Source organism: Mus pahari, chromosome 2 (genome assembly GCF_900095145.1).
Source record: "Mus pahari chromosome 2, PAHARI_EIJ_v1.1, whole genome shotgun sequence".
NCBI classification, from domain to species: domain Eukaryota; kingdom Metazoa; phylum Chordata; class Mammalia; order Rodentia; family Muridae; genus Mus; species Mus pahari.
Window position 1 is genome coordinate 31,208,327 of NC_034591.1, and position 24,111 is coordinate 31,232,437.

Sequence of the window (24,111 nt, forward strand, 5' to 3'; positions counted from 1 at the left end):
CTGAGGAAGTATGTATTGTCTTGCCTACCATTTCCTTTAGAGAGGGTCAAGGCTAGTTTAAGAGACAATGAAGAATCAACTTCCTCAGTTAAAAGATAAAAAAAAAAAAAAAAAAAAAAAAAAACACAAACGAGCAAACCAGGGAATGGAGGTATGAGTGCATCTTCTGCTGAGGTAAGATAATCTGTTGAGAATCAGGTTTCAAAGTTCTCAGCTTCAATAGGTTTCTCCCAACAATTTCTATGCTAAGTTAGAGGATCCTAATCTTTATCAGTTTAACTGCCAAACCCCCTGAGACTGGGAATTGAATTTTTATTGTATTTCAGCCAATCTTATGATAACACCTTTAGTTTGATTTTCCACAACTTGATCTCTATGGCAGCTGGAGAGATTCTCTTTTACAGAACAAGTGAAAACATTTAGGGTATTTATGCACACCTGAAATCCCTCAGTTTTATCATTAAGTTCATTGTTGTCCTTCACATATTTGGACATATTTCAAATTGGTTCTTTTATAATGGAGCTCATTCTTATTCTTTCCCATTTTTCCAGCGATGCTAAGGACGACCAACCACCATCACCATTTACCTTGTTGTCCACATCTGTCAAAAGATATATATATATATATATATATATATATATATATATATATATATATATATATATATATATATATATATATATATATATGCTCACCAAATATGTTGCTGCTACACGTGGTAAATCCAACTAATCAAATATATTTATTTCTTTGAGTTTTTAAAATATTTCCTACAATGGGCTTTTAGTGGACTCTAAGCTCCCAACAGAGGTTTAGATAACTACAGAGTTTTCAGTTCTTGTATGTGTTGAAAAATTTGAAAGCCTATTCCAGATATTTAAAGGATTCATTAATATTGTTCTGTTGTTCTCCAACCACTTTTGGTACCAAAATTTCTATTACTCAGAGTTCTCCAGAGTAACAGAACTTATAAAATACATCTATGTTTCTTTTCTTTTCTTTCTTTCTTTTTTTATTTTTTGAGACAGGGTTTCTCTGTATAGCCCTAGCTGTCCTGGAACTCACTCTGTAGACCAGGTTGGCCTCGAACTCATAATTCTGCCTGCCTCTGCCTCCTGAGTGCTGGGATTTATATTTCTTAAGGAAAGGAATTTATTAGAATGACTTACAGGCCATTGTCCTACTAATCCAACCATGGCCGGCTATAAAGAGAATGTCCAAGGATCCAAGTGTTACTCAGTTCATAAGCCTAGACTTCTCAGCTGTTTTTTAGTAAATGCTTGAATGTTATAAAAGTAGGCCCTTATGCAGGTAAAGCAATGGACTTCCTAGCTATTTGAGAGCAAGTAGACGAAAACCAAAAAACTCCCTTCTTCCATGTCCTTACATAGGCTTCCAGCAAAGTGTGTCCCAGAGTAAATATGTTTCTTTCTTCCTCAAGATTGGGTTAAAATCATGTGTCTTTCTACCTCAAAGGTCCAGACTAGAAGTGGATCCACATATTTCATACTGAGGAAATAAAAAACAAAAAACAAAAACAAAAACAAAAACAACCTATCTCAACAATGTCCTCTCCATTTCTGTATTGTAGTTCATTCCAAATATAATCAATTTGACAACCAAGAATAGCCATCACACATAGTAAGACCCTATTCTTTATGGACCAAAATTAATCAATAAACAATGAATATAATAAAAAATTCATACTATGAAATGAAAATTTAATGTCTTTCAAATGAAAATAGAGGTGTGGAAATACTTTCAAATTATTTTTATAATTTAAAATATATATATATATATATGTATATGACTATATACTCATATTTATGTGCTTTCAGGCTTAAAACATTATTTAATATTAAGACCACTGCTTCCTAAAGTAAACAACATAACATATAACAATATATGATAATTATAGATGCTTTGAATGATTTTTATAGAAAAGTAAAGTGCTATCATTTTCTGTGTTGAATTATACATTCATGTCGAAAATAGTGAAGTTTAATGCATAGACACACACACACACACACACACACACACAATTTGCCAGCAACTCAAAAGATCTTTGCTACTAACATCTGAATATAAAATGTTTTTTGTAATAACATAATTATGTCATAAATATGTCTGTATGTCAAAGCAACTTTTGATTTGAAAAGTAATACTGCCATATGTTTTGAATGCAAATAAATAAATTTAAACATTGAAGTAATTTGTGAGGCTTTTGTATAACATAGGCATGCAGAAACAGATGTGTCTTCTCCATAAAAATGTCATTTGTAATTATACATATATATATATATATATATTTACCTGCAAGTTTAATGCATGTATGTATTATTTTATAAATACTGGTAATGGACAGCATTTTCTTGATATTTGTTTTTATTTAGTTGATCTCAGCATTACATGAGTTAGTTCTCTGTAGGGTTATTAAATAAGGGGTCATAAATCTACCACTGATCATGTCTCTCAAAATAGAATGATTTTCCTTCCTGACACAACTTTCTACCAATTACTATTTTTAGTATGGAGTGAAAACCAGTGATAATTTACTTCATCTATGCCCTCATCTTAAATATCAATGTATTATAATTTAGGGAATGAAAGTAGTGAAAACCCAACCAACCAGTCTTTACAATGGAAACAAAAATCTTCTATAATCCAGATTGATATATACACAGTCAAAATAATATTTAGGCATAAGCACACACCAACCCTCATTCACAAGGGGCAGTTTAGCTATGTTGTTGTGACACATAGTCCATTATAAGCCTTATTTATTCGTTTCAAATTGCAAATTCTATTGTTCTAAAGTATTTTATCTTTGATGATTAAAATTCCAAAATATAATTGTGACAAAAACAGCTTTAAATATTTATTAAATTATATTACATTTTAAATGTGAACTTATATGAGAATTATGTGATATACTTTCAATTTCATATTACAAAAGATGAAATAAATCACACCTACTTTCTTAGCAATATGTAGTCTGGAATTGTAAACTCATATTGTTTTTTTTTTGTGTTGATAACTGTACTCATAAAAATTAGGTCAAGATTGATGAGCATGTCTAGCTTGCTTTCTAATGACATGAAAGTAATTTTGTATTGGTGATTACTTGAAATACTGGACCAATATTTTTGTCTATATCACAAACAGTAGCCAAGTTCGATACCTTGCATTTCTAGTACTTAGAAGATGGAAGTACAGAGATCGTGATTTCAAGTTTGTATTTAGACATATACTGAATTTGAAGCTAGTCTGGAGTACAAGGTACGTGGTCAAAAATAAATAAAATAACCAATAAAAAATCTAAAAATGGAAAAAAAACAAAATATAACTTACTTTCTATCTCTAATATTTTAAATGATAGATGGCGTATACTAAGTAGAAAATTACTAAAAAATAAAGCAACATACCCATAAAAATCTTGACATTTTGGACTATATAGTAAAGTCATAAATAATAGACAGTCCCACAGACATAGTCCCTTGACACTGTTTGCAAAACTTATTTTCATCAGCTAAATTTTTAAGATTTTCATTGCAGTGATTGTTTTTCTCTCTATATCCCTTTCTTCCTTCCTTCCTTCCTTCCTTCCTTCCTTCCTTCCTTCCTTCCTTCCTTCCTTCCTTCCTTCCTTTGTTTCTTTCTTTCTCCCTTCCTTTCTTTTAATGATGGTATGACTTCAGAGATTACTTTCCCCTTCATTTTATCCTTGCTATTTTCTCTTTTTGCAGTTGTTTTGTTTTCTGATATAGATATTTTGATGTACAATTTCATCTGAAACTTACTTTCTAGTGTTGTGTACAGGACAGTGTGACTTAAAACTTGGGGAAATACTTCTGCTTTAGAATTCACACTTTTTATGTGATGTAGCTTTTTCAAATTCTATTGATGACATCAATATTTTTATTATATTCAGGTGACATTTTATTCTCATCTTGAGTATATACAAATTCACTGTGAATGTGCTCATATGTAGACCCAAGTGGTATTGATCACTAAATAGCCCAGCTTAGTGTGTCTACTTTTCCTACCTTGAAGTAATGAACTTTCAATAAATCAATATATTCACTGTTTTTTTCAGGAAAATGCTTCTTTAAGTTATTAAAATCATTTAAAATTTCCTGAGACATGATGGTAGATAATACAGACAAATGACATACTTTTTATTTTAATTTTCCTTTCTACTGTAAAGTTTTACTAATGTCTTTATCATAATTCTACCATAATTAGAAAAAAATGGAATATAAATATTACTGACTTTTATATTTCAACATTCAGGTTTAGTGTCATTCTGAATTGGTATATTGACTGTGTAAGATATTCAGTAAATTAGACATCAAAGGTCCTGGTCATTTAGTATTTCAGAACTTGAAGTTATGAGTCATAGGATAGGGTTTGGTTAGTATAGCTGGTAAGAAACTTGTTACAGTAAATACATGGTGGATTATTTTAGGAATCTATAGATTCAGATATGTTCAAATCTCAAATTTGAGGTACAGTACTTAGAGATACAGTGCTCAGATTAACTAAGGTAACACCTCTGAAAATGAAGACTGGGAGAAGTGACCTACAAATAAGTTGTGTTGCTGGTCAGAGGAGTCTAAGGAACATTCAAATAAAATGGTTTATTGCCATTCCCAGTAGCTGCCTCCATAAGCCTGGAGGTAAATCAGCATTGCTAAAACATTACACATTTGGGCACAGTACTTGAATCAACTGAGTTGAAACTGATGTGGAAACCACTACCCTGAGAACAGGTTTTCAAAATCATGAAAGGATTTACATTAATTGCCAAGGGGAAAGAAAAGAAAGGAAAAAAGAAAAAAGAAAAGAAAAGAAAGGAAAAGGAAAGGAAAGAAAACAAAACAAATTTAGTCTTACATGATAAAATGCCCACAAGCCACAGCAATGACTAATGATGGGCCCAGCAAGATATTTTCAATTTTGAAATAGTGGTCTATTTTCTTAGGCATAACCCATATCCGTCTAATTGTAACGAAGCCTATAGATATAGAGGGAAAATCATGGCTGGCACTATAAAATGAACCAAATGCTATGGCTGGAGAGTTCAGTCATATCAAATGAATATTTACAATTATCATTTTCTAAAATCAATATAGTTTCTAACCATATTAAAACATTACAAACCTGTTTCAAACCCATCAATTTAATTTAATTTATGTTTATACCCATCAATAAATGTATGATCATCAAATAAACTTTTCTTTGCAGAAAATTGAGGGCATTATTGGAATATATAACAGGTTGAAAACAAAGTACAACTCACTGTGGAGTACCTAGCCCCAAAGTGTATATCTTCATTACAGTCAATACATCTAAGGCTCAAGGAATATACTGGAAGGAAGGTTAGACATACTGTAAGGAATGGAAGACCAGAATACATACTGTAAGATTCTATGACATAACAGGGAAGCTAAACCCATGAAATGTAAATATCAACAAGTGATGACAGCATCCCTGGGCATGCTAATGTGAATGGGGTTAGTTTTGACAATGTGACCATGCTTTGAGGAAAAAGTACAGCAATCATGCAATCAGTCGATGCCCCTAGAGGAAATTTAGTTTACCTAGAGAAGAATTAGCTGATAGGTTTTCTACTTGCACATGGTCAGTCTCAACAAATGTCCATATGAGTAACTAGTATGTTTTTGCGTGCTTTGTGTTACATATCGAGGGAGAGGGCAAACATTCAAGACATGATATAATTGGAGAGGAGAAGGTGATGTGGACATTATATCAATACAGTACTCACTCATGAAACTTTCAAAAGAAAATATAATTTACAAGGGCATTTATGGAGAAGAAACTGGGAATGGGGAATAACATTTGAAATGTCAATAAATAAAATCAATAGAAAAAATAAAAAGTAAAAAGGTAGTTAATATGCTGACCTGAAAAGAAAGTTGAAAACAATCATTTCAGGAGTAGACATGACCATTCATAATTAATATTTTAAAGGAAAAATACTTAAGAATTAGTCATTAATTTCAAAACCAAGAATCAACTTGGTATAACCTTGGTATATTTCTATTTTAAGTTCTGTGTAAAAGGACAATTCAGTGAGATTAGACATTGACCACAAGGAGAGAAAGACAATGACAATGGAACAATGTTTCAAAACGTAATATCTTCTCTGGAAAAATAGGTAATCAAAGTCTACCAGTCAAACAAAATTTCAAGAGAAGCTTCTTCCAAAAGTAAGTGTAGATTTATTAATATTATACAAGTTTAGAGATTATAGTAAGTGTTTGAGTTGCAGCTAAGAAGATAATAAACTATGGAGTTCTTGAAATATTACTTCAGAGAGGAAAGGGACCTATGGTGACTCTGTGCCATGCTGCATGTGCCTTAACTGCAATGGGAGTGACACTAAAAACAAAAGAACAATGCCAAAAATCCTCTTATTTTTATGTCTGTGTATAAATGGTATGCGTAGGCAGTTTTCTTGTGAATCTGAAAGAGGGTCTTAGTCCCCTGAAGTTGAAGCTGCATGCATTTGAGAACCTTCTAATGCTGGTTCTGGGAACTGAGTCTGGATTCTCTGGAAGTGTTATGAGTAATGGTAACTATAGAGGTTACTTTTAATTTTTATTTTTTTATTTATTGGCTATTTTATGTATTTACATTTCAAATGCTGTATCCCTTCCCAGCCTCCCTGCAAAGCCACATCACCTCCCAATAAATTTGCCTATAAGATGGTGCTTCCCCCATCATCCCATCCACTTCCACCTCACCCCTCTAGCATCCCTCTATGCAGGGACAACATGAACCCACAGGACCAAGGGCCTTCCCTCCCATTGATTTCAGATAAGGCAATCCTCTGCTACACATGTAGTTGGAGTCATGGACTCATCCATGTATACCCTTTGGTTTGTGGTTTAGTCCCTGGGAGCTGTAAGGTTTCAGGTTAGTTGAGATCATTGTTCTTTCTATAGGTTGCAATCCCCTCCAGCTCATTCAGTCCTTCCCCTAACCCTTCTACTGGGGACCCTGGGCTCATTCAATTAATTGACTGAGTATCTGCATCTGTCTCAGTCAGATGCTGGCAGAGCCTTTCCGAGGACAGCCATACTAATATCCTGTCTGGGAGCACTTCTTGGCATCTGCAATAGTGTCTGAGTTTGGTGTCTGCAGATGGGATGGATCCCAAGGTTGGGTGGTCTATGAATGCTCTCTCCTTCAGTCTCTGCCCCATCTTTTGTCCCTGTCTTTCCTCTAGACTGCAGTAATTCTGAGTTAAAATTTTGAGATGAGTATGTGGCCCCATCCCTTATCTGGAGGTGATGTTGATCTACTGGAAGTGGTCTCTTGAGGTTTTATCACTCCTCTGTTGGGTATTTCAGCTAATATCATCCCCATGGGGTCTTGGGAAGCTTTCACTTCCCTGGCTTCTGCTATGTTCTGGTGGTTCTCCTGTTCCCTACCCTACTCCTACTGCTACACATTTCTATTCATTTTCCCGACCCTCTGGATTTCTCTTCTATCTCTTTCCATACCTGATTCTATCCCACCTTCACCTCTCCCTCCTCTCTTCCTCCAAGGTCCCACACTCCCTCTACCTTTTGTGATTATTTTGTTCCCCCATCTAAGTGTGATTGAAGCATCCACATTTTGGTCTTCCTTCTTATTAAGCTTTATATGGTCTGTGAGTTGTATCATGTATATTCATACCTTTTGGGATAATAGTCACTTATCAGTGACTACATACTACGTGTGTATTTTTGTGTCTTGCTTGCTTCTCCCAAGATGATATTTTCTAGTTCTATGCATTTGCCTATAATATTTATGAAGTGGTCATTTTTAGTAGTTGAGTAGCACTCCATTGTATAAATGTACCATATTTTTTGTATCAGTTTTTCCATTGAGGGAGATCTTCATTGTTTACAGCTTCTAGCTAATATAAATAAGGATGCTAAAAACATAGTGGAACACATGTCCTTGCTATATGTTAGAGTACCTTTTGGGTATAAGTCCAGTAGTGGTATAGATCAATCTTCAGGTAAAACTATTTCAAATTTTCTGAAAAATTACTAGATTGATTTCCAAAGTAGTATTGGTATTGGTATTGGTATTGGTATTGGTATTGGTATTGGTATTGGTATTGGTATTGGTATTAGGTCTTCTTTGAAGGTCTGATAGAATTCCAAACTAAACCCATCTGGTCCTGGGCATTTGTGGTTTTAATGACTGCTTCTATTTTTTATACGGGCTATGGGATTATTTAAATGGCTTATCTGATCCTGAGTTAATTTTGATACCTAGTATCTGTACAGAAAATTATCCATTTCATCTAGATTTTTCAGTTTTGTTGAGTATAGGCTTTTGTAGTAGGCTCTGATGAGTTTTAAAAAATCTTCTCAGTTTCTGTTGTTATGTCTCCTCTCTTTTCATTTCTGATTTTGTTAATTTGGATACTGTCTCTGATCCCCGTAGAAAGTCTGACTAATGGTTTATCTATCTTGTTAATTTTCTCAAAAGAACTAACTCCTTGCTTTCTTGATTCTTTTTATAGCTCCCTTTGTTCCTACTTGGTTGATTTCTGCCCTGAATTTGATTATTTCTTGCTGTCTACTCCTGTATTTGCTTCTTCTTGTTGAAGAGCTTTCAGGTGTGCTAGCTGTTAAGTTTCTATTTATTGTGGAACCTCTCCAATTTCTTTATGAAGGCACTCAGAGCTATGAGCTTTCTTCTTAGCACTTCTTTCATTGTGTCCCATAAATTTGGTTTTCCTGTGCCTTCATTTTCATTAAATTCTAGAAAGTCTTTAATTTCTTCTCTGACCAAATTATCATTGAGTAGAGAGTTGTTCAGCTTACATGAGTATGAGGGCTTTCTGTTGTTTTTGTTGTTATTGAAGATCAGTATTAGTCTGTGATGATCTGATAGAATATCTGTGATCAATTCAATCTTCTTGTATCTTTTGAGGTTGGTTTTCTGTCAGATTATGTGGTCATTGTTGGAGAAGGTAGTGTGAGGCTCTGGGAAGGTATATTCTTTTGTTTTAGAATACAATGTTATGTAGAGATCTGTTAAATCAATTTGGTTCATAAACTGTACTACTTTCACCGTGTCTCTGTTTAGTTTCTGTTTCCAAGATTTTTCCTTTAGTGAGAGTGGAGTGTTGAAGTCTCCTACTATTATTGTATGTGGTTCAATGTGTGATTTGAGCTTTAGTAAAGTTCCTTTTATGAATGTGGGTACCCTCACATTTGGAGCAGAGATATGCAGAACTGAGAGTTCATCTTGGTGGATTTTTGCTTTGATGTGTATGTAGTGTTCTTCCCCATCTTATTTGATAACTTTTGGTTGAAAATCTACTTTATTGGATATTAGAATGGCTACTCTAGCTTGTTTCTTAGGACAATTTGCTTGGAATTTTTTCCAGCCTTTTACTCTTAGGTAGTGTCTTTTGTTTTCACTGATGTTTGTTTCCTGTATGCACCAAAATGCTTGGTCCTGCTTACATATCCAATCTATTAGCTGATGTCTTTTTATTGCAAATTTGAGTTCATTGATGTTGAGTGGTATTAAAGACCAATGATTGTTGTTTCCTGTTATTTTTGTTATTAGAGGTAAAATCCTGTTTGCATGTTTCTCCTATCTTGGTTTTGCTGTGAGATTAATTTCTTAGTTTTTCTTGGGTGTAGTTCCCACCTTGTATTGGAGTTTTCCTTCTGTTATCCTCTGTAAGGTTGGCTTAGTGAAAAGATACTGTTTCAATTTGGTTTTGTCATAGATTATCTTGGTTTCTCCATCTATGGTAATTGAGAATTTGGCTGTGTATAGTAGCCTAGGCTGACATTTATGTTCTCTTTGGGTCTGTATAACATCTGCCCAAGATCTTCTGGCTTTTAGAGTCTCTGTTGAGAAGTCTGGTGTAATTCTGATAGGTCTGATTTTATATGTTACCTGACTTTTTCTCTTACCACGTTAATAATCTTTCTTTTTTGTGAATTTTGTGTTTTGATTATTATGTGATGAGAGGAATTTATTCTCTGCTCTAATCTATTTGGCATTCTGGAGGGTTCTTATTTGTTTCTGGGCATCTCTTTCTTTAGATTAGGGAAATTTTTTTTCCAGGATTTTGTTGAGCATGTTTACTGGTGCTTTACATTGGGAATATTAACTCTCTTCGATACCTATTGTTCTTATGTTTGGTCCTTTCACTGTGTAAGGAATTTCCTGGATGTTTTGGGTTTACAGCTTTTTGCACTTTGTATTTTCCTGGACAGTTGTGTCAATGTCTTTTATGGCATCTTCTATGCCTGAAATTCTCTGTTCTATCTCTTGTATTCTCTTGGTTATACTTGTATCTGTGATGTCTGATATGTTGCCTAGATTTTCCATTTCCAGAACTGTCTCCCTTTGTGCTTTCTTTATTGTTTGTATTTCCAGTTTTAAATCCTGGACATTTTTTAATTCCTTCACCTGTTTGATTGCGTTTTCCTGTATTTCTTTGAGGGAGTTATTTATATCCTTTTAGAAAGTCTTCTATTATCTTCATGTAATGGGATTTTACATAAGAATCTTGCTTTTCAGGAGTATTATGGTATCAAGGGCTTTCAGTGATGGGAGAACTGGGTTCTGATGGTTCCAAGTGGCATTGGTTTCTGCTGTTTATGTTCTTGTACTTACCTCTTGCTGTCTGGTTATCTTTGGTGTTAACTGGTCTTGCTGTCTCTGACTGTAGTCTACCACTCTTGTGAGGCTGGTTATGTTGGGCCTTCTTGGCTCAGGCTGTCTCTGTGTATAGAAGGGCATCTGGAATGCTTGATCTGTGAGTATGGTTGTTGCAGACCTCATGCGAGTCAAATAGCCTCTGGGTGTGGGCTGCATAGGGGGTGTTGGAGCACAAGATCTGTTCCCAGTGCAGGGTGCATTTGAGTACTGGAAGGAAGATGTATCTCATAAAGGGCAGGAGGTTCTGTGTCCCCTGAACCTCTGGGAGTTCCCAGGTATGCAATGTATTGTGGTGTGGTGGTGGGAGCATAGTCACCTGTGACCTGGTGGTGTCAGAACTCCTGAGAGTTAAGCTGTCTCTGGGTGTACTTGGGTTGGAGGTGGGGTATTGGAGCACAGGCTCTGTTCTTGGCGGATTATTCTTTTAAGTGCATGTCAAGTCACTCCATACAACTTTTTATAAGGCGTTCACTGCTTTATTAGATCTACTTGCTAAAAAATCTAATATAATCCTGTTATCTGCTTTACAGACTGGCTACAACTGACCTCATCTCTAATGTAATTGTCAGCCTAATACTCTTATCTGGAAATTGATCATATATGATCACATGATCTTGCCTGTTGTCTTTGTCTGTTTCTCTCTCTTTATATCAATGAATTATAGTTTTAGTCCAAGGATTATTATTCCTCAACTTAACTCTTCTTTATACTATATTGGATAATCTATAGTTTTATACTTAGACTTTACTTGAGATCTACATCATAAATCGTACCTTAGATTGCTGATCACAGTGATATCCACTGTGTGTTCTCAATACATTATTTCATTTACTCATAACATGTAAAAAAGAACTGGGAACATTGTGGCAAATGGTATAAACAGGAAAAGATATTTCAGAATTATTTTCACAGGGAACATTAATCATCTAAATTATTTGGGATTAAAGCTGATTGGGGAATACAGGAAAAAGAGGAAATATGTTTTTAAATTCTTTTATTGTTTTTTGTTTATTTAAATTTCAAATGTTATCTCCCTTCCCAATTTCCCCTGTGAAAATGCCTTTTTCCATCACTCTCTCTCCCCCTGTTTCTATGATGTTCCTCCCTCCCCCACATCTACATTACAGCACTAGAACTCTCCTTCACTGTGGTGCATTCACAGGATCAAGGGCCTCTCCTCCCATTGTTGCCTGATAATGCCATCTTCTGCAACACGTGTAGCTGGAGCCATAGGCTCCTCCATGCAAAATCTTTGGTTGGTGGTTTAGTCACTGGGAGCTCTGAGGAATGTGGTTGATTGATATTGTTGTTCTTCCAATGAGGTTACAAAGCCCTTCAGTTCCTTTAATCCTTCCCCTAACTCCTCCATTGAGGTCCCTGTGCTCAATCTGATAGTTACTTGCAAGCATCCACATCTGTGTTGGTCTGAAAGTTCCTCAGAAAATTGGACATAGTATTACATGAGGACCCAGCTATGCCACTCCTGAACATATACCCCCCAAAATTCTCCAACATATAATAAGCACACATGCTCCACTATGTTCACCAAAGTCTTATTTATAATAGCCAGAAGCTGGAAAAAACCAAAATGTCCCTCATGCAAACTGGGATCCATCCTGTATACAGCTACCAAACCCATACACTATTGCTGATGCCAAGAAGTGCTAGCTTACAGGAGCCTGATATAGCTCTCTTCTGAGAGGCTCTATAAGAGCCTTACCAATACAGATGCAGAAATTAATTATTCAACATTCATTCCAAATGTTTCTTTTTAAATCAAGACTTAATTTTTATACAAGAATACAATACGGATATAGAGATATTAAAGTTTCTGATGGAATAATTAAGGATTAAAAATCTTATCAGATATTTTTTAATTATTTTATTAGATATTTTCTTCATTTCCCCTATACCCTCCCCACCACGCTGCTCCCCCTGCCCACTCACTCCCACTTTTTGGCCCTGGCCTTCCCCTGTATGGGGCATATAAAGTTTGTAAGACCAAGGGGGTTCTCTTCCCAACGATGACTGAGTAAGCCAACTTCTGCTGTATATGCAGCTAGAGACACGAGCTCTGGGGGTACTGATTAGTTCATATTGTTGTTCCACTTAAAGGGTTGCAAACCCCTTCAGCTCCTTGGGTACTTTCTCTAGCTCCTCCATTGGGATCTATGTGTTCTATCCTATAGATGACAGTGGGCATCCACTTCTATATTTGCCAGGCAATGGTATAGTCTCACAAGAGACAGCTATATCAGTGTACTTTCAGCAAGTTTTTGCTGGCATATGCAATAGTGTTTGCATTTGGTGGCTGATTATGGGATGGACCACCAGGTGGGGCAGTCTCTGGGTTGTCCATCCTTTCATCTTAGCTCCAAACTTTGTCTCTGCAGCTTCTTTAATGGGTATTTTATTCCCTACTTTTGGGGAGGAATGAAGTATTCACATGTTGGTCTTCCTTCTTCTTTATTTTCTTGTGTTTTGGAGATTGTATCTTGGGTATTCTAGGTTTCTGGATTAATATCCACTTATCAGTGAGTGCATATCAACTGAGTTCTTTTGTAATTGGGTTACCTCACTCAGGATGATATCCTCCAGATACATCCATTTGCCCAAGAATTTCATAAATTCATTGTTTTTATTTATTTATTTATTTATTTATTTATTTATTTATTTATTATATGTAAGTACACTGTAGCTGTCCTCAGACGCCCCAGAAGAGGGAGTCAGATCTCGTTAAGGATGGTTGTAAGCCACCATGTGGTTGCTGGGATTTGAACTCTGCATCTTTGGAAAAGCAGTGGGGTGCTCTTACCCACTGAGCCATCTCACCAGCCCCAAATTCATTGTTTTTAATAGCTGAGAAATACTCCATTGTGTAAATGTACCACATTTGCTGTATCCATTCCTCTGTTGAGGAACATCTGGGTTCATTGCAGCTTCTGGCTATTATAAATAGGGTAGCTCTGAAAATTGTGGAGCTTGTGTCCTTATTACCAGTTGGAATATCTTCTGGGTACATACCTAGAGGAGGTATTGCTGGATCTGCTGGTAGTACTATGTCCAGTTTTCTGAGGAACCGCCAGACTGATTTCCAGTGTGGTTGTACCAGTTTGCAATCCCACCAGCAATGGAGGAGTGTTCCTCTTTCTCCACATCCTCACCAGCATCTGCTGTCCCCTGAATNTTTGATCTTAGTCATTCTGACTGGTGTGAGGTGAAATCTCAGGGTTGTTTTGATTTGCATTTCCCTAATGATTAAAGATGTTGAACATTCTTTTAAGTGCTTCTAAGCCCTTCGGTACTCCTCAGTTGAGAATTCTTTGTTTAGCTCTGTATCCCATTTTATCAGCTATTTGAAGTACAAAATCTGAAAGGATTCATCTAAGAATTATAAAATAGCAGGTGTTTGTTTTAAAACTAGACTTCCAGAAGACTGAAAAATTTTTGGTATATAAAAGTTAATGATAAGAAACTCATAAACATGTCACAAAAAGATAATTATGTTTTCTGTAAGCCAGGTATGCTCCTGTGTATTCACGGTGACAAAATTTAGAGAGAGCTCATCAGGTGGACTACACACATAGAAAACAGAGATTCTCCTTGTAGCTTAGGATAATAGAGTGATAGCAAACACAGGTTTATATTGAAGATTTATTTTAGTGTGTGATTTTTATATAGTACTCAGTTTCAGAACATTCTTTCCTTTGACTTTACTGGTCACTCAAACTTTTAAAATATTGTAAATCATATATTTATAGGAATCCCTTTTCCCATAGTTCCCTGCTTATTACATGTATTATAACAAGAACCACATACACATACATTAAATATATAACATTGCAATGTGTTTGATTCTAATGAGTCAGAATTCTTAAAAATGTAAATAAAAATAATTTGGAGATGAATAAATTCTATAAGAAAATATGGTATGTTTCCTTAAATTGTTCTTCAGGTGTCTTAACATGTAGCCTGAGATTTTGTTATAAAACAGGAGCCCAGACACAAGGCAATGGATCAGTGACCCTAGGCAAATTAACCCATCAAAACTGAACAAGCTCCCAAATACTCACCAATCAGATGAACATGACTCAATCAACATTAAAATCGATGAGGTGAAAACAGTCAGTGAAAATCAATGGTGGTGAAAATGGACTTCCTCAAACTTGACTTTTCCAAATTTGGAGCCTGCGTTGAATACTACAAGTACATTTTAAACATGAAGGAAAACTGCCTCATGCTAGCACCTTTAAAATGCTCTAAAAAAGTAGCTATAATTTTACACCATGTGCTTTGAATTTCTTTTAAAACTTAAATAAACCCTGATTTTTGAAGTGTGAAGAATAAAATTACCCCCTGCCTCATGCAGAGAGTGACTTAATTTAAGCAGGCAGAATGTGCAACATTAAAGCACTACCAACTTACCTATTGTTCAGGAGTTGTCCAATCAATTCCAACCTCTTCAATTAGTTGAAATATATGATAAAATATATTTTTGCAATATATCTTAAAACAGGATTGTTAAACAATAAGTTTGTGTGATATGTTTTTGTATTCTAGCTTTCTCTAAATATTATTTTGCAATGATGATTATTTGAGAAATATTGTGCATTATCCACTCTCCAATCTGATTTGTTAATGATGTCTAATCCTCAACACTTTTACTTCCCCTGTCATGTTTGATAAACCTGCTCTGAAACTTCTAATAGGAAACTCTTTACACACTAACACTAAATGCTTCATTCCTACTACAACTTTTTCTAATTGAGTTATGAGAACTTGCATAATATCAATGCTGAAATATATTAGATCCAAAAATAGAATTTCTTTGGAAACATTTGCTTATCAATTACGTTACTCTGAATTGGATTTCATGGAAATAAAGTCTCCCTTTAGAACTCAAAGTAATTTTTTAAAAAGCCGGTGATTTGTAATGATATTCTTCTGTATTCATAGACAGATGCATAACCAAGTTCTTATCAGAGAGGCTTCATTCAACAGCTGATGGAAACAGGCATGGAGACCAACAGCTAGATATTAGGCAGAACTCAGGGATTCCAGCACCAGAGAAGGAGAAAGGATTGTAAAGAAACAATGGGATGACACCACAAGAAAACCCACAGAATCAACTAACCTGGAATCATAGGTGCTTACAAAATCTGAACCAACAATCATGGAGTCTGCATGCATCTTACCTAGGCCTTCTGCATATATTTTATATTTACATAGTTCAATCTTCTCATGGGACTTCTAACAGTGGAAGCAAGACCTGTCTGTTGTGGGAAATATTTTAAAAGTGTCACCAACTGACACTATATCCAGCTACTTTCTGCTCTGATAGTCTCACCGCCTTTAGGCTAGCCCCATGAAGCTACAGATCACAGTTCTCTTGTGGAGGTTCTGTTCACATTCCCAGTCATCCACCTACTTTGGTCAGCTGTCCCCTATCACAGTAACCCGGTAAAATCAAAACTCTAGAGACTTTGAATTTATATGTCAGTTTTATATCAATAAATTCTCACCCCACAAAACATCCACACAATTACTCAGAGTCAATTGATATAAATTGCCCACCTAGATAAGACAAATTCTCCTATAATTATCCATCCCTTATAAGATATTCGTAGCTACCTGTGGCTATTTAAAGCCACCTGCAATCTGGATCGGCCTCTTCTTCCTCCATCTTACTCCTATCTCCTCTATCTCTGTCTGTGAAACTCTTAGCCCAGCATTCTTTTTCCCTGTCCAATCACTGACTTCTTTTTGTATTAATTTTAAAATTTACTGAACAGGGGAAATTCTGCTACTTATCATCCTTTCTGTTCAAAACAAAAAACAAAAAAAACCTACCTTTACTCTCAAATGTAAAGTGAGCACAAGTATTACCATTTTGTAAGTTATAAAGTATAAGATAGACCTAACATGCAGTCTATCACTTTTGTCAATAAAATAGAACATTGTTATCTATCCTAAATTAAAAGACTTGAAAGTCTACACCTAACTTATGTACTGGCTTGAGATTGTATGCCATATGAAAACTATCCTCTCAAATTTGTATCTGTATTTCTCAATGCTAAACAGCTTGGGTTGACTATGAGACTATCAGTTTTCAACCCCATCAGAAATCAAGAATGATAAATATTACCTGAAAATATGAGAATCACAAAATATAGCTTTCAAAATTTAGCCAATTTATAGAGACTGCTGATGACCTGGACAGTCCCTTATACTTCAAAACATTGGAGCATCAGGCTTCAGCCTTCTGGCCGAGGATCATCTGACAAATTTTGTAATGCAGAATTTTAAAGGACTGTTTACTCTGTCTTGATTATCAATTAACTATTCCACGTAGTGTGTCCTTTTTCTGGACAGCATTTTGTCTGTTCATGAAATGAAGTAATTCTTGCCTAGTGGATGTCTCACCAGAACTGGAGCAACTCCATTGGTGTTCAATTTCTTCTTTGAATCTAAGAAAGAGGTGCTGTCAGGAGCAGACATGTCTCTAGTCAAATAATCTTTAATAAATAAATGTGCATAAATGTCATATTCTGTGGACTTCTGACTCCATTAAAGACTATCTACCCAAAACATTTCTGAACTGTTAAACCTTGACTATTCTGAACATTTCTAATTAAACTCAGAGTCATGAGTTTGCTATTTGGCCCTTAGCCCAAAGGCTTTTAAACAGTCTATAATAACAGTTATAGAAGGGCTGGGTCAGGGGCATTGGTGTTTTATCTATGTGTATGTCTGCATGAAAAGGTGGAACTAGAGTTCCACAGGTGTAAGCTGCTTTGTGGGTGCTGGGAATTGAACCCAGATCGCAGAGTAGCCAGTACTCTTAAAGCCTGAGCCATCTCTCCAGCCCTCCAGAGACTTCCCCACCTGAGGATCAATCCCATATACAGTCACCAAACCCAGACACTATTGTGGATGCCAAGAAGTGCTTGCTGATAGGAGCCTGATATAACTGTCTCCAGAGAGGCTCTGCCAGAGCCTGAGACGTACAGAGGCAGATGCTTGGAGCCAACCATTGGACTAAGCATGAGGTCCCCAATGGAGAAGTTAGAGAAAGGACTGAAGGAGCTGAAGGAGTTTGCAACCCTATAGGAAGAATACAATAACAACCACCAACCAAAGAATACACATGGCTCCAGCTGCATATGGAGCAGAGGAGAGGTCCGTGGTCCTATGAAGGCTCGATGCCCAAGCATAAGGGAATGCCAGGGCAGGGAGGCATGAGGGGGTGGGGTGGGGGAACACTCTCATAGAGGCAGGGGTAGAAGGGTGGGATATGGGTTTTTTGGGGGGGATGGGAAAGTGGATAACATTTGAAATTTAAATTAAAAATCCAATAAAAAAGAGTTTAGCATAATGTATAACACAGAATACTACGAAATAAATGAACAAATCAGATTATATTTCCTCCTCTTGAACTTTACTACTTTCATAATACATACTGAGTACAAGTGGAAAAAAGTCACTGTTCTAAGGAGTATCAACATTAAGCTTTGTTAATTTGAGACAAATTTATTTTAAGTAGATTTTTTTTCATATTTTCCCTTATAATGAACCAGACTATAAACAAATGTGGCTATTGTTATAATAAAGGACATTGATATTTTGATTAACTTAACTAAAGTATTTTGACTCAATATATTATCTAAATTTTTTTTTTTGCTATTTTTATTGTATCTATTTATATCTACCTATTTTAATTGTACATATTTCTCTTTCTCTTTCTTTCCCTAGTTTAAGAACTGTTGTAAGAACAGCTTAAGACCCTCCATGGTTGTCCCTCACCATGTCATGGCTTATCAGTCACAGCTGTATGTGGTTATTTAGTTCAAAAATCAACTGTGGTTCCTGGGCCTTCGTACCAAGCTTCTGGTGTTGCATATAGTTCACCTCCATCTGCAGACCAATTAAGAACTTCAAACACACTTGCAGTTAGCTCAGGGCCAGCCACTATCCATTAACCCTTAAAATCCACCTGGGTTGAAGCTTTTCCAGCTGGTTCTATTCTTCCTTTGTAATCTCTCCCTGTCCTCTGTATGCAGTGATCTAAACAGTGTCTCCTCAGATCAAGCATTACATCCCAGAAATTGTCAGCCAAGGTCCACAATCTATTGGAAATCACTATTGATGTCCATTGAATAGGTTATACTTGTAGAGACTTTTATAAGTTGTTCTTCCTTATTTGCAGTCCATGTAAGGAACAGGCTTTGGGACAGTTTCCTTAGGTTCTTATGAGAACCAAACATTAAAACTCCATACTTTGAGCAGTTCAGAAAACTCTAGTATATATTTATATAACTTCAGCAAATGTACCAATTTTTAAAACCCTTTATTTTCTGATAATGTTATCTCTTCCTTAATTCAAAATACATTTGAAACCATTACCCTCAAGTAAAAACTGTTTCAATTATGTTGGCTTTACTTATACTTATTGATTTATTCATTCAGGAATTTATTTCTTGGCTCTTACAAATTACTATGCACTGATCTAGAAACTTAGTATTGATCTATACTAATGATTTTGTTCTTGGATTGGTTTCTATGGTCACTCTATTGGTAGAAACAATACAAGGGAAAATTATAAAAGTATGGATTTGTGTGTGATGTGATAATAGGGAAAGGATTTGTCAAAATGTTCAACATAGGACTTTTAAAGTCTTCCTGAGGGAGTGACTTTCCACCAGGTAAATGAGGAACTGTGCAACTGGGAAAGATGTGGTATGGACCACAGCAGTGCAAAAAGAACAATTTGTCCAAAATGTTATACGATCAAGCAGAACAGAATCTGAAGTTAATGGTAGAGAATAGCCAGAGGTCGGCAACCGTGTACAGAGCAATTCTTGCTTTTAGCTGAATGTAAACAGAAATTAAGCTTACACTGGAAAAATAACTAAAGGAATCTCTCCCTAAGGCAACTGGAGAATCATGCTGATTCTCATATGAGGAATCAACCATACCTTGTTACTCTGATTTTCTTGACTCTGTTTCTCTCTGTGATCCATGAGAGTTATTGTGTTCACATGACAATATTAAAGAATACTTCATAAAAAATTATGTCTAGCAAAAAAAAATTCCTACAAATATCCAGTATAATTCTCCTTCATTTTCAAGCACAAGTTGGACAAAAGGTCTATTTCTGTAAACATTCCAATAACTGTGGTATACTTCAGAGTGTTTGCTTGATAGTTGGGAGATCAGATACAGTTCCTATCAAGGAGAACTCATCCTAGGAGAAGAGCAGTCAGGTCACTGGATGGTGATTGGATTCAAACTGAAGGGTCTGTGGATAGTAACTATAATAAAGTGTTTGGATTCTATCATGCTGTGCTAGATTTTCAATGACACTGCTGTAAAACCACAAGTGGGTTCCTCATATACTTAGTGGTTATACAATATTGGAGCTTAGCGAATGATACATAAATGTTCAGAATGTTTCTATATTCTTTCAGTTTATCCTCTTGGTACAGTGTAAGTCTCTGGAGGATATCATCCTTAGTGAGGTAACCCAATCACAAAAGAAGTCACTAGATATGCACTCACTGATCAGCGGATATTAGTCCAGAAACTTAGAATACCCAAGATACATCTTGCAAAACACAAAAAACCAAGAAGGATGATTATCATGTGGATACTTCATTCCTCCTTAGAATAAGGAACAAAATACNCACGAAAGGATAAAGGTACATAGACAAAATTTAGAGCTAAGATGAAAGGATGGACTATCCAGAGACTACCCCATCCAGGAATCAATCCCATCATCAGCCACCAAACCCAGATACTGATGCACATGCCAGCAAGATTCTGCTGAAGGGACCCTGTTATAGCGGCCTCTTGTGAGGCTATGCCAGTGCCTGGAAAACACAGAAGTGGATGCTCACAGTCAGCTATTGGATGGAACACAGGGTCCCCAATGGAGTAGGTAGAGAAAGTACCCAAGGAGCTGAAGGGGGCTGCAACCCTGTAGGTGCAAAAACAATATGAACTAACCAGTACCCCCTGAGCTCGACTCTCTAGCTTCATATGTAGCAGAAGATGGCCTAATCAGACATCATTGGGAAGAGAGGCCCCTTTGTCTTGTAAACTTTATATGCCCCAGCACAGGGGCAGGACAAGGCCAAGTAGTGGGAGTGAGTGGGTAGGGGAGCAGGGGTAGGCGTGGGGTATAGGGAACTTTCGGGATAGCATTTGAAATGTAAATAAAGAAAATAATAATAAATAAATTTAAAAAATGGAGAACACTCAAAAAAAATTAATGTCAAGTGGCCATACTCATCAAAACATTCAACATTATGTTAAACATACGTTAATATCTTTTATTTCATTAAATTATTTTATTTATTTACATTGCAAAAGTTTTCACCCTTCCCAGACCCCACTCTTCAAGCTCCTCACCCCATTCTTCCTCTCTGAGAGGGTGCTCCCCACACCTGCCTACCCACTACCACATCACCCTCATATTTTAATAATGAATATTATAGCTTAAGTTTTGCTTTGTGAAAATCTGTTCCAAACCAATACAAAATCCAAATGTTTTGAAAGTGGATGAAGCACTGACACTCTGTAACTTTGCTTTATGTTCAGAATTATTTAAACCATTTTGTTAAATTACCTTCATCCTCTAATTATAAAAAAGCTTAGGTAACATAAATGAATGGTAGGTTTAAAGGTATGTGTGATGCACAGTAGATCTTATATATATGCTCTGATTTGCTTTGTTTGTACACACACACTATATATATATATATATATATATATATATATATATATATATATATACTGCTTTTTGTGGTTAAATGAATGTTTGAATGACATCATTAAAAATCATGTTTTTGGTCAAATGAGGACCATAAAATGAGTTTGTGTGAGAAGAATTGTTACATGAATTTAGAGGAATTTAAATCTGAATATTGTACAGCAATTCTGGAATAAATTAGGCAACTCATTGAAACACATACATTAGTGAAAGGCACATTACTTGGATCTTAAAACTTATTTGCCATGGACATTGTTGGAATCAAAATGGTGTCATCTTCTTTATCAGGGGCGTTTTGTTAAAGAAAAGGTACAACAGAACTGTAAGCTAGGAATGACAGCACAAGAATCAGACTTTTTCATTGCACTACCATTTGATAAATGTTTGACCTATAGAAAACTTTATATTTATGAATTTTATGTTGCTTGATCCATATACCTGTCATATTTTTATATCTGTTTCTAAAGCAATAATTAAGATTAAAGGAGATAATACTTTAAATTGTTTACAAGAGCAGCTCTGTCATAATTAATACTAAAACTAAAAGTTTGTCCCTAAAGCGGAGAAGTTACTTGCATGAGAACATAGTAACTGAACTAGACATGAACGAGATATTTAGAATTCTATACTACATAATTTTTGTTACACTGTGGAACTATCCTCAGTTATTATTGGTATGAAAACATGTGAATATATATTATATATTAATGTGTTTATATATATAGCATATATATTTATATATAATATATCATATAATATATATTAACATGATAATGTATACCTATTATTGGTATATATAAAAATTCTGTGATCGGTCTCTTGAGGGACAGTGTAGCCTTGGGATTTGTTTACTGCTCAGTTTTGTGGCTTCAAGTCCGAGACCGCCATCTTCTGAAAAAAGGAAATCTAAATGTTTTGCTCAGATCTCCACTAAGCTACAAAACTACTTACAAAATCCCATTTTAACAACCATTTTAAAATTCTTCCTAATCAAATATCTTAACTTCAACATGCTGAAAAAGGCATACATTATTTCTATGCCTTGGCAACTACCTCTAAGCTTGTTTTTAAACCTAGTCACCAAAGTCATAAACCTAAACATTTTCTTAGAAAACTCTCTCACTTTGTGCCCTCTGCTCTAGTTGCATGGTAAGTAGTTCCCTTGCACGCTCTAGCTTAGTTTATAACATTATACCCTAATTCAGCTTTTAAACTTTAGTGTTTTCCATTCAAATTTAATACAAATAAAATCTATTACAAAGATTAAGTACATGCACTCATTAAAGTATATTTGCTTTTAATAATTGATGCAATTTGCTCTTTCAATGTTCTATGGGATGGTTTATCTGATGGTTGATACATGGCATGGGAAGGCTGGCGTAGTATATCAGCATAGTTAGGTGAGAAGTTGTTACTAAGAGAAGCAAGATTGATGAACCTCAATGTGAATCTTTTTAATTTATAAAACAATTCATGTAAGGTTCTCCTTCCTATACGTTTCACCCTTTCTAATAGTCATATTTATACATTTCCTCTGGATTAACCTGGAAATCTTGGTAAGACTTTCATGTGAACTCCACTCGGCTGTAGCGTTTTAATGCCCAAGAGCCTCAAAACTGGGTATCATTTATATCAACTTTTTCACCTCTCCTTCTCCTGTTATAGTTTTCTCCTTCCCCAATCTGGGGAATTGTATTTATCGTTAACAGCATTTGTAGAGTCTATTTCAAATCACAAATTTAGAGCATCTGGCTAGTAATCTACAAGATTACTAGAAGATACATCTATTAATCTACTTTTTTTCTGTCTCTGGAAAAGTCAAATTGTTTTTGCTTTTTATTTAAAATTATGAAATGAAGAAAATCTAAAATGGGAAGTTTCTAGAGTTTTATTATTCATTGTTGCATTGTGCAATGTCAGTTTTACAGAAGAGAATGCAAACACCAAAAATAAACATTTTCAGTTTGACACCTTGTCCAAAATAACTTCATTAATTTTTACCAGAGCAACAGAAACATAGTGAAAATTAGCACTCTTGTTTATATTTCCACCCTTGACATGCATATTGCACAATTTATGCCCACATTATAACTTTGTCTAATGAAAAAGTGAAGAACTAAAAAGAATAGTATGTATAACCTCCCTATATCTTCTCTTATCACTTTCAAATGGACACTACAGGATAACCTATGGAGTCAACTAACCCAGGCCCATGGGAGCTCACAGAGACTGATGAAGCAACCAAATAGCATGCAGGGGTAGAACCTAGGTCTCCTACACATCTGTAGCAGAAGTACAGCTTGGTTTTCATGTGGGGCCCCTAACGAGTATAGCAAAGGCTGTCTCTGACTCTGTTGCAGGAATTGGATCATTCTTCTATCTGGACAGCCTGGTTGAGTCTCAGTGGTAGAGGAAGTGCTTAGTCCTGCTAGGACTAGATGTGCCAGAGTGGGGTGACACCCAAGGGAGATTTCTACTTCTCTGAGGAAAAGGATGGTATTGTTGGTAAGGAATTTGTGGAAATAGAACTGGGAGGAGAAAGGGGTGAGGGTTGACTTTGTGATACAAAGTGAATAGAAAAATAAACTATGGAAATAAGAAACTAATGTTAATTATCTAGTCT